The following is a 12,374-nucleotide window of genomic DNA, read 5'->3' on the forward strand; positions in this document are numbered from 1 at the left end:
TTGTAAGTATATGATGACTTTATGTATGTGAAAGTTGTTCACATATTATAAATTGCTGAACAAACTGGGGCCCTATTATAATAACGATGATTCATCTAATCATATCAGAGGGTTAAAAGTTCCTTTAAATAAGGAAACAAGTTTAGAGAGAGAAAGTGTAACATGCTCAAGGTCACCCTGGAAATAATACCAAGGTTGAAGGTAACATCATGACTCCCAACTCTCCCCCTTCCCAACCCAGAAGTCTCTTCATTAGAACCAAAGGCAGTGTTATCAAGTAACCTCCCAAACAAATCCTGTGTGGGACTTGAAGTCTTTTTAAAATGATATCGTTTGTATTGGCCCAGAACATGATAAAGAAAGCTATTCACACCAGCCACACTGAAGTGAGCTAAAGGAGGCATAGACTGAGTGAGCTGGCCAAGTTTCAACAAGATGAGATAAAAAAGAAGGAAACCACAAATGTAGGCTGGAGGTCAACCTGCCAGGCGAGACAACATCACCAAATTATTGAAATGACTGCATTCTATGGCTGTTTCAAATAACCCTGGTTCTTCTATTCTGAATCCTATGTAATTCAGATCCATATATTTTGACCTAAAATTTTCATGTGAAGAATTCCATGGCCCCGTTTGCAGTAATTGGAGTCAGGCAGATGTAGAATTGCCAATTCTGCACAACTCAGTCACTTTTCTTCTCATATCTGTTCTGATGGCTTCAGCAACAGTTCATTTCCTGGGAACTTTGGGCAAACAATCATTCTGCTTCACCTTGCTTTTTCCCCTCCTACTATATCACACATAATTTTGGTCCTTGGAGTAGATTTACTCTACTACAAACTCTAATTTCCCTATTTAAAACCTTTGGGGCCATATGTGTTTTAAGAATTCATACTCATTTGGATTCTAGAAATACAGTCCAGTACCTTTCTTAATATATTATAAACTAGACGCCTGGTGCACCCTTTCCAATCTGGGACCCTTTGGAGAATGTCTGACTGTCTCTTGCAATCCAGGACTGCTGGCTCCCAATTGCTCGCCTGCCTGCCCGATCGCCCCTAACTACCTCTGCCTGCCTGCCTGTCTGATGGCCCCTAACTGCTCCCCTGCTGGCCTGATTGCCCCTTACCACCTCTGCCTCACCCCACACCCAGGACCCAGGATTCCCTCCTTTTGCCAGTCACAGGCACCCAGGACCTGGGTCAGCTTTGCCGGGCTGGCCTCAGCCACAGGGGACCAGGACCATGGGACATGTGGTTTGTCCCTCTCCCTAGCCACAAGCGCAGGTGCAGCTAGCTGGCACCCAGGACCACGGGTATCACAAGCACAGGGGCAGCCTCTGGTACCTGGGGTCATGGGGTGGCCAGCTTGTCCCTCTCCCAGGCCACAGCCTGGTTTGCCCCCATTCTTCTCTCCCCAGTGTTGAGTGTCTGAGCATTATGGTTTGATGGTGTGACATGTGACAGCCATTTGCATATTAACTCTTTATATTGTAGGATACCTTAGCAGGATCTAGGGTAGAACCCCATAGTCAAATGCTTTACTATTTCTTCAGCAAAACAGAGGAATAAGCTCACTAAGTTGGATACTAAAGATATCAGCAGCCTCACATCTGGTCAGGTTTTGGCACCAGGTGAGTTTGCTGCACATTTCCAAAAAATGGTAAGATTTTGGAGCTTTCTGGATTTTGGAATTGCAGATAAAAAAAAATGTGGGTCTGTTCAGATACTCAATAGTTGAACTATTCCGTTCAAGTCAAGTAAGGTTGATATTTCCATATGTCTCTCAAAAAGAGTCATCAATGTTAGTTGACATGCACTGACTTGATTTTGTCCTATGGACCTTTCCTGATGTTGTAAGGAAACACAACAGAAAATAAAATAGGTACTTTGCTTCCTCTTTTCCTTTCAAAAGAAACATCTCTGTTATTGGCAGTGAGAGCAAGTACCTGCCTTCACCTAAATCATCAGCATGACTGAAATATAGTGGCAACCATACTTCGGTAAAAACTGCTGTTTGAATTTTAACCCTTCTAGTTTAGCTCTTGCACCTGATTAAACACGGAGAAAAAAACAAACAAACAAAAAACAAAAAACAAAAAAACTATTTACCTTAGTTTTCAGGTGGAGACTTGGAGGCTAAGGCAATTTTCCCTTGCCTGGGACCAGGAGCTCAGGAGACTAATTCCCACTAACTCAGTAACCTTCAGAGATAGAAACTGCAGATAACCTCTGAGCTCTGCTTCTATGTTATAGGCTATTGCAAGATAGAGCCACATTCCAATGTCCAGCAGGATGTGACTAGCAACGACCCTGCGGGCTGACCCAAGTCTTTAGAATGTAATCTTTAAGATTTAGAATTTAGAACAAAGGAAAATTCCTGTGGTTTGAACCTTTAAAAGGGATTGCCTACCTCTGAAACGGTGCAGTCGTGTGGAGACCACCTGCGTGTGGTGCTCTCACATCTGTCCTGGCCAGTTATTTCAATACATCTTTGCCTGCTTATTAATTAATCATCAGCCTCCGGTGGTCTTATTTTTGAACCCAGGGTTCAACCCCATAACAATGACCAGGGGGACATGTAGAAAGACAGAAGGATGATGGTGACTATAAAGAGGATTATTGCTATGGATTGAACTGTGTCCTTCAAAAATTCATATGTTGCCTAAGCCCCAGTGAGAGTGTATATAGAGATACAGCTTATGAGGAGGTAATTAGGTTAGATGAGGTTATTAGGTGTAGGGGTCTCTTTGATGAGGTTTATGTCATTATAAGAAGAGACACCAGAGTGCTTACTCTCTCCTCCCTCTCTCCCACCTCCTTCCCTATCACATGAGGACTCAGCAAGAAGGTGGCCATCTGCAAGAAAGAAGAGTCCTCACCAGGAACCAGATCACTGGCACCTGGATCTTGGACTTCCCAACCTCAAGAACTGAGGGGAATAAATTTCTGTTAAACCACCTGGACTGTGGTACTTCGTTATTGTAGACAAGACTGACTAATGCAATTATTGCTACAATTCTATCATATTGGCCTTCTTCTCATGCTTTATACACAGTCATGAGTTTTACTTATAGTAATTTTACTTGGTTACACAATACGATGCCTGGCTGCTTGTGGAGCATTTGTTGAACACTAAGCTCAATGTCAGAGATCTAAATTGTTGTCTTGGCTCTGCCACCTACAGATGTATGAACCTAGACAGGTCCCTTCCTTTCTCTGAGGCTCTGAAAGTTACAGACTGGATCATCTCTAAGTTTTCTTCCTACAGTGACATCCCCAAATACTGAGAATTTAACCACACCCAGTTTGCATTTCCCAGCAATGCTTTTTGGCAAGTCCAGGAAACAGCTCTACAGAATCATTAAGGCATCCCTTCTCTCCCTTTCCACCCCCAAGACCATTTTTATTGTTCTCACACTTACCTCTAGGGTGTTAGTAAGATCGATGAAACTGTTTGTGTTTCTCAGATGGAAAAGCTTCTCAGGAGTATCTTTGCAGCTTGATTGTGGTTAAAGTTGCCCCATGAATTGCTAATGACCTGCATTTCTGAAAGAGATTGAGGTAAAAGTAAATTGCATCAGGGTCAATTTGGGGGTAGGAAGTAATTCTTCCCAAGATGCTCACCGGGCAATAGTCTGAGAAAAAAAGCTAAGAACCATATGATTTCATTCATATGTGGGATATAAAACTGAAACTCATAGACACAGATAATAATAGTGATTACCAGAGGGAAGGGGGTTCGAGCTGAGAAGTAAAAGGGTCAAATATATTATGAGAAAAGATGGTTTGACTTTGGGTGGTGGGTACACAATACAATATACAGATCCTATAAGATAGAAATGTACACTCAAAACCTATGTGATCCTATTAACCAATGTCACTCCAATAAATTTCATTTTTTAAATATATTTTATTGATTTTTTCCAGAGAGGAAGGGAGAGGGTTAGATAGTTAGAAACATCGATGAAAGAGAAACATTGATCAGCTGCCTCCTGCACACCCCCACTGGGGATGTGCCCGCAACCAAGGTACATGCCCTTGACCGGAATCAAACCTGGGACCTTTCAGTCTGCAGGCCGACGCTTTATCCACTGAGCAAACCAGTTTCAGCTAAATTTAATTTTTTAAAAATTAGGGAAATGTCCTCTACATCTATGAACTGCCTTCCCAGCAGAGGTCAGGTCAAGGAAGGAGACACCAAGATCTAGAAATGACTTCTTAGCCTAATGCTATGATTGCCCTTGTGAGTCAGGCAGGAGTCACTCCACTTCCTCTGCCCACCCAGCACTCTGCACTCCTTTTCTGTGTAACATCTCCATGCGGATCTTCAGCTCTTCCCCTTCTGTACAAACCCTTTTACCCAAGTCTGACTGCATTGCCTTTTCCTCTCTCCTCATTCTGACACATCAAAGAGATAGTAACCCCATAAGAGAAAATGATTAATTTATTATCCAATCAATGTTCAAACTGCAATATAACTGATGTATTATAATTGTCATGACATGCACCATATTTCAGTTACATTGCCATGTCCCCGAAGCCTTTACAACAGTATTTCTGCCAGAGGTTTCCGATTCTGACTGTGAATCTGCATCACTTTAAAATCTTGTTGAAATACAGATTTTTTTTCAGGCCAAACAGGTATTCTGAATGAGAACATGTGGGAGTGGCGCTAAGAATCTGCATCTGAACAAGCTCCCCAGTATTTCTTAAACAACTAGCCTAATACAGCGTTTTTCAACCGCTGTTCCGCGGCACACTAGTGTGCCGCGAGATGTTGCCTGGTGTGCCGTAGGTGCAGACAAGACAAGAATTTTATAATTTTTCACTATTTTCTTTACTTAATATTTCATAATAAAGTAATTATAAAATACTTTCTTTGTGTTTATTTAATTCCTATTCAAGAGAATTACTTTATATATAGTCAATATAGGCACAGAGTTAAATTTTTTAACATTTTCTAATGGTGGTGTGCCTCGTGATTTTTTTCATGAAACAAGTGTGCCTTTGCCCAAAAAAGGTTGAAAAACACTGGCCTAATATTAGTCATTTGGAAATAATAGTGGTGACTTTGTACTCACAGAAGCTGAGACTCATGTCTTTAATCTTAACATTGATATAAATTCTAAATCTTTACTGCTCATAGCTTAAAAATAACTCTAATTTGACCAAAAGGCAGACTTATTGTAATTACACTGGAGTGAATCATGAAACTCAGCAAGAATGCATTTGGGCTCAAGAACAACTAGAACGTTACCTCCAGCATTCCTTCTGTCTCATCTCAACTGGCTTCTGAATATATACTTGGTTTTTTCTTCTCACTCAGCCAGGCTTCCTCCTCTCCTCAGTGGCAGAATGTGACTGCAGGCACTTCCCAAATGCTACATGTTTTAATCCATATACCCAGACAACTTTCTCTCCTATAAGTTCAGATTCTCAGGAAGAGGATTTGAATTGGGCAACATTTGGTGTCCCTGCTTCTCAAAGTAAATACAATACAAATACATGCACATATTCATTCTCTCTCCCTCTCTCTCTCTCTCTCTCTCTCTCTCTCTCTCTCTCTCTCTCTCTCTCCCCCCCCCCCCCCCATGAACTATGACTCTGAGGTTAACAAGGAAGCTCTCTCAGTCACCCTGAGCTTAAGGTTTGGTGAATAGCAGCAGTTCTCAGAACACTCTGGGAAGTTCCTGTGAAGGAGAGTTGGAGGGAGAAGTGCTGGATGAGAAAACCATGGGTACACATTATAAAATATCTCTCTTAGTGCCCATCACAGTGCTTAGATCCTAATAAATGCTCAATAAACATTTGTTAAGTAGAGCACTGTGTCAGAAGTAGTCAGAAGATCAGATTTTCAGTGCCAGTACCAACAGTGACTAGCCATGCAAACATCAAATCTCTAAGTCAGTTTCTTCGTCTAAAGAGTGGAAATAACAACATGGCTATTTATTGAACAGGAAAAAAATCATAATTATACACACACTTTTATGTATATCTGAAAATACTGTAAATACTGAAAAGATTGTAAACTGCAAACTCTATAAATATTGAGTACTATTTTCAATGATCTAAAAATATGTGTTTGCATTGAAACCTTCCCATTCATTATTAAAGATTTATGTACTTGATTTAATAAGGTCACCTATTTATGGGAATGCAAATTAAAACCTGTAGTTTACCTTGTTTGAAGATTGTCCCTTTTATCAAAGTTATCTACAGTTTAAATGTCATATTTCAACAGAGCCTGCTACTAGGAGCAGCCACTGAACTTGCTACATGCTGACCCCTGTGGTAAGCTTTTTTTTACATATTATCTCATTTAATGAAAACAACAACTTTTTGAATTAAGTAAAAATAGTACTGTATTGCCATTTGACACACAAAAAAGTTGAGTTTTAGAAGGATTGGGTAACTTGCTCAAGGACTCACAGAAAATAAGTCCTAGAACCAAAGTATATCAATAAAATGGGTGTGTTATGAATTTGTCTTTCTTAAACTGTCATAGAAATTTCTACATTACTCAGGAGCACATGGTTGTTAATACTCTCCCTAAAACTTGCTTTAAGATATAACTAATTTAATAGTATCTTTCTAGCTAAGCCTTTTAAAATATAATACATTTTACCCTTAAGGCTAATGCTCTTCACTGAATTATTCTCTAAACCTGATTCTGATATGTTTTTGATTGAAAACTATTGTGCTTGGACTAAATGGAAAAGAGTAAATAGAAAACTCTGTTTGTAAGCCAGATGTAAATGGCAAGATGACTCCTAAAAAGCCTCTAAAGACTCAACTTGTAAAGTGCCAACAAATAAATCAATTATATTTTGGGCTTAATGTGTTTCATTTCTGGGTTTTTGTCCTTCTGGACTAACATTTCTCCTCTCTCAGCTTTTACTTTCTCATTTCTAGGTAGAATTTCAATCCAGACGTTCAAATTCCTCTGACATTACATGAATACTGGATAATCATTGTATGCATCATAAAACATTGAGTCAGAGATTGTTAGGGCTGGAGTGAATTGTAGTGATTAGCTGGTATAACCCACTCAGCTTACAGAGGACAAACTGAGACCCAGAGAGAAAGGTCATACAGCAAATTAGTATTCTTTGCAGAGAATTCCATAAAGAACTGCTTTAGAAGTCAAAAATCCATAGTCATATTGCTAATTACTATAAACCAATTTTCTATTCTTGCCACAGTTTATCCAGCAGAATAAAATTGCAAAATAATTAGATGACCTCTAAAGGAAACTTCCACTTCTAAGGTATTTTTTTCACCCCTAAAGAGATATATACATTTGTGTCACACATAGATTCATATCTAGATCTGTATTTTTCTTTCTGTGTGAGTATTCATAGACACTATTCCAAGTTAACTCAATATACCAAATTATGAACTTACTGATAAGTACGAAACTATTGGTATACTAGTTTTTACAGTCTTCAACTGCATTCTTAAGATCATTCTGAAGAGACCATGGATATTATATAATTCTAGAGGCCTGGCACATGAAATTATATAGTATATAGCTTTTTCATATTGGCTTCTTAGTGATATAAATTTAAGTTCCATATATATATATATATATATATATATATATATATATATATATATTATAGATTTTGTACAGAGAGGAAGGGAGAGAGATACAGAGTTAGAAATATCAATGAGAGAGAGTCATCGATCAGCTGCCTCTTGCACACCCCCTACTGGGGATATGCCTGCAACCAAGGTACATGCCCTTGCCAAAACTGGTTTGGCTCAGTGGTAGAGCGTTGGTCTGCGGACTGTGAAAGGTCCCGGGTTCGATTCTGGTCAGGGGCATATATGTTAGTTGCGGGCACATCCCCAGTAGGGGGTGTGCAAGAGGCAGCTGGTTGATGTTTCTAGCTCTCTGTCTCTCTCCCTTCCTCTCTGTAAAAATCAATAAAATATATTAAAAAAAAAAAAAAAAAAGTACATGCCCTTGACCGGAATTGAACCCAGGACCTTTCAGTCCCCAAGCCAACGCTCTATCCATTGAGCCAAACCGGTTTCGGCTAAATTTAAGTTCTATGCTTTCTGGATGTACCACAGTTTATCCATTCACCTACTGAAATATATTTTGGTTGCTTCCAAGTTTTGGCAATTATGAATAAAGCTGCTATAAACACCCATGTGCAGACTTTTGAGTGAACACAAGTTTTCAACTCCTTTGGGTATATACCAAGAGTGAAAATGGGTCATATAGTAAGAGTATACTTAGTTTTGCAACTAACCACCAAACTGCATTCCAAAATAGCTATACAATTTTTCATTGTACAGTGATGAATGAGAATTTCTGTTGCGCCACATCATTGCCAGCGTTTGGTGTTGTCAGTGTTCTAAAATTTGACCATTCTAATAGGTTTCTAGTGGTAGCTCATTGTTTTAGTTTGTTATTAGACAAATAATGAATAGATTAATGACATAGAAAAGAGAGCCCTGAAATAGACTTACAAAAATATAGTCAACTGATGTTTGACAAAGGAGTAAAGACGATACCATGGAGAAAAGATAGCCTTTTCAACAAATGGTGTTGGAACAACTACACATCCACATGCAAAATAAGGAATCTAGACATAAACCCTTACACCCTTCACTAAAAATAACTCAAATGGATCGTAGACCTAAATGTTAAATGCAAAATTAAAGCCCCAGAAGATAGCAAATCTAGATGGCCTTAGTTTGGTGGTAATTTTTTAGATCTGACACCAAAAGCACAATCCATATAAGAATTGATAAGCTTTATTAAAATTAAAAATTTCTGCTCAGAAAAAAACATTGTCAAGAGGATAAAAAAAAAAAAAAAACAAGCCACAAACAGGGACAGAATATTGGCAAAAGACATATTTGAAAAAGGGCTGCTGTCCAAAATATACAATTATATTTATTATAGTTAAATATATTTGATTAAAATATTTGGTCAAGAAAATTTTTATTTAAAATTATAAACTGTTCATCATGGGAGATTATGCATGCTTAAAAACTGTGATAATTAACCTGCTATGAACTTTCCAATATTCTTAATTGACTCAACTAACACCAAAACTTAAAATCAACCATAAGAATCAACCATAAGCCAAAACCGGTTTGGCTCAGTGGTAGAGCGTTGGTCTGCGGACTGAAAGGTCCCGGGTTCGATTCCGGTCAAGGGCACGTACGTTGGTTGAGGGCACATCCCCGGTGGGGGGTGTGCAGGAGGCAGCTGGTCGATGTTTCTCTCTCATCGATGTTTCTGGCTCTCTATCTCTCTCCCTTCCTCTCTGTAAAAAATCAGTAAAATATATTTTAAAAAAAGAAAAAAAGAATCAACCATAAGAAGACAAATCTATATTAAAAAATGAACCAATGATTTTAACAGATACCTCACCAAAGAAGATATACAGATGGCAAATAATTACTTGAAACGGTATTTCACAACATATATCATCAAATGTGAAACTTTTTTTTAACCAAAATAACAACAAAAAGAGAGTACTGTGTTGCTCAATTTTCATAAACAGGTTGAGATGACTGTTAGATTTCTTAATAATAATTGTAACAAATACTATGTCTTAAGTTTTAAAGTTAATCTGTTAGACATTTATTTTACCTGTAAAATGACTAAGATGTGTTCTCATTCAGAGAAAATATACAAGGTTTTGGTACTAGTTGAGTTAATTAAGGAAATTGGAGAGTTCATAGCAGGTTAATTATCACAGTTTTTAAATGTGCATAATCTCCCATGATGAACAGTTTATAATTTTAAATGAAAATTTTTTGACCAAATATTTTTATCAAATATATTTAACTATAATAAATATAATTGCAGGTATATAAACCTATTGCCTTTGGGACTATTAGAATAAAAATTTTAATAATATAGGAAAGGTTACCTGTCCCTTTTAGTAAACTAATTGACATATAGACTCCATTGTTTTGTTTTGTTTTTAATGGCTAGACATAGATAAGTACAAATTTACACAAATATTGTGTAAGTGCTGATATATAAATATTTAGCAATCTTTTCTGTTGTCTATTTAAACATAAGCTAGTAATTACTTTACCTTCCATTCTCAAAAGCACTTGTGTCAACAGCTTATCAGACCCTCCAGTTTCCTGCTTTGGAAAAAAAGAAAAAGAGAGAGACTTTCAGAATTAGGCTTTAACTTTAAATTTAATCAGGGCTCACTCAAATATATTTTAAGGTTCACAATAATTCATTTTTGTAGAAATATAGAATTTTATCAGAACTATAGAGTGACAGAAATTTTAGAGACTGTCTAGCCCAAATCTCTTAATTTTTCAGATAGGAAAATCAATACTGGAACATGTGAAAATCTTTCCAAAACCACAGCACAAATTAGCACCAAAATTAGACTCAGGAAATCCAGGGCTCTCCCAATTCTTAGTTCTCTGACTCGTAACCTGCTTAGACTTCTTTTAAAGTCAAGTTTCATTAAGTAAAATAGAACTGAGTAGACTAGGCATCTATTCTTTTCATCAGAATATACTAGACTCATTCTTAAAATGATATTAGCACTGTCCTTAAAGGAAATACAATCTGCAAGAAAAGTCCAGAGAGACACATGCAAAAGACAAGATATAAAGCAATGTATTTCTAATTACTGGTATTCAGAGAACTAGAAGAAAACAGTGGTGCACTTGAAAGGGATTAAGAAGTACAAACTTCCAGTGATAAAGTAAGTAAGTCATGGAGATGTAATGTACAGCACAGGGAATATTGTCAAAAATATACTAATAACTTTAGATGAATACCACACTTCAATGGTGATAACTTTATAAGTGGAATCACCATATTGTACACCTGAAACTAATATAATATTGCATGCCAACTGTATTTTAAGAAAAATAAATAAATAAATAAAATTCTAAGAAATATAACTATAAAAGCATCTCTGCCAATTTTCCTCTTTTATTTATTTTTCTATTTTTTTCCTGTTACAATGTTGTTGTTTTTTTGTTTTTGTTTTTGTTTTACATATTTTATTGATTTTTTTTTTGCCCCTCTCCTTCCCTCCCACACATCCCCTCCCTCCCCAGAGTTTTATGTCCATTGGTTGTACTTATATGCATGTATACAAGTTCTTCGGTTGATCTATTATCTCCCCCAGATCCTCCTCCCCTCCCCGCTGTAATTTGACAATCTGCTTGTTGCTTTACTGTCTCTATATCTATCTTTTGGTTCATCAGTTTATATGATCTTTATTAACCACAAATGAGTGGGGTCATGTGGTGTTTCTCTTTCATTGATTGGCTTATTTCACTCAGCATGATGTTCTCCAATTCCATCCAGGTTGCTGCAAATGATGAGAATTCCCTCTTTTTTATGGCAGCATAGTATTCCATTGTGTAGATGAACCATAGTTTTTTGATCCAATCATCTGCTGACGGGCACCTAGGCTGTTTCCAAATTCTGGCTATTGTAGATTGTGCTGCTATGAACATAGGGGTGCATATATCCTTTCTGATTGGTGTTTCTAGTTTCTTGGGATATATTCCTAGAAGTGGGATTACTGGGTCAAATGGGAGTTCCATTTCAATTTTTTGAGGAAATTCCACACTGTTCTCCACAGTGGTTGCACCAGTCTGCATTCCCACCAGCAGTGCACGAGGGTTCCTTTTTCTCCGCAACCTCGCCAACACTTGTCGTTTGTTGATTTGTTGATGTTGGCCATTCTGACAGGTGTGAGATGGTACCGCATTGTTGTTTTGATTTGCACCTCTCGGACAATTAGTGACTTTGAGCATGTTTTCATGTGCCTCTTGGCCTTCCTTCTGTCTTCTTTTGAAAAGATTCTATTTATGTCCATTGCCCATTTTTTAATTGGGTCATTTATTTTCCTTTTATTAAGTTGTATAAGTTGTCTGTAGATGTTGGAGATTAAACCTTTATCAGTGATAACATTTGCAAATATGTTCTCCCATACAGTAGGCTTTCTTGTTGTTTTGTTGATGGTTTCATTTGCTGTAAAAAAAAGCTTTTTATTTTCATGTAGTCCCATTTGTTTATTTTCTCTTTAGCTTCCATTACCCTAGGGGCAGTATCAGTGAAGAAGTTCTTTGGGCATATGTTTGAGATTTTGCTGCCTGTGGATGCCTCTAGTATTTTTATGGTTTCCCATCTTATGTTTAAGTCCTGTATCCATTTTGAGTTTATTTTTGTGTATGGTATAAGTTGGTGATTTAGTTTCATTTTTTTGCATGTATCTGTACAATTTTCCCAACACTATTTATTGAAGAGACTGTCTTGACTCCATTATATGTTCATGCCACCTTTGTCAAATATTGAGTATAGAGGTTTGGGTTGATATCCTGATTCTCTATTCTGTTCGATTGATCTATATGT

The sequence above is a fragment of the Pipistrellus hanaki genome, assembly GCF_964339955.1.
Source record: "Pipistrellus hanaki genome assembly, chromosome: 2".
NCBI classification, from domain to species: Eukaryota; Metazoa; Chordata; class Mammalia; order Chiroptera; family Vespertilionidae; genus Pipistrellus; species Pipistrellus hanaki.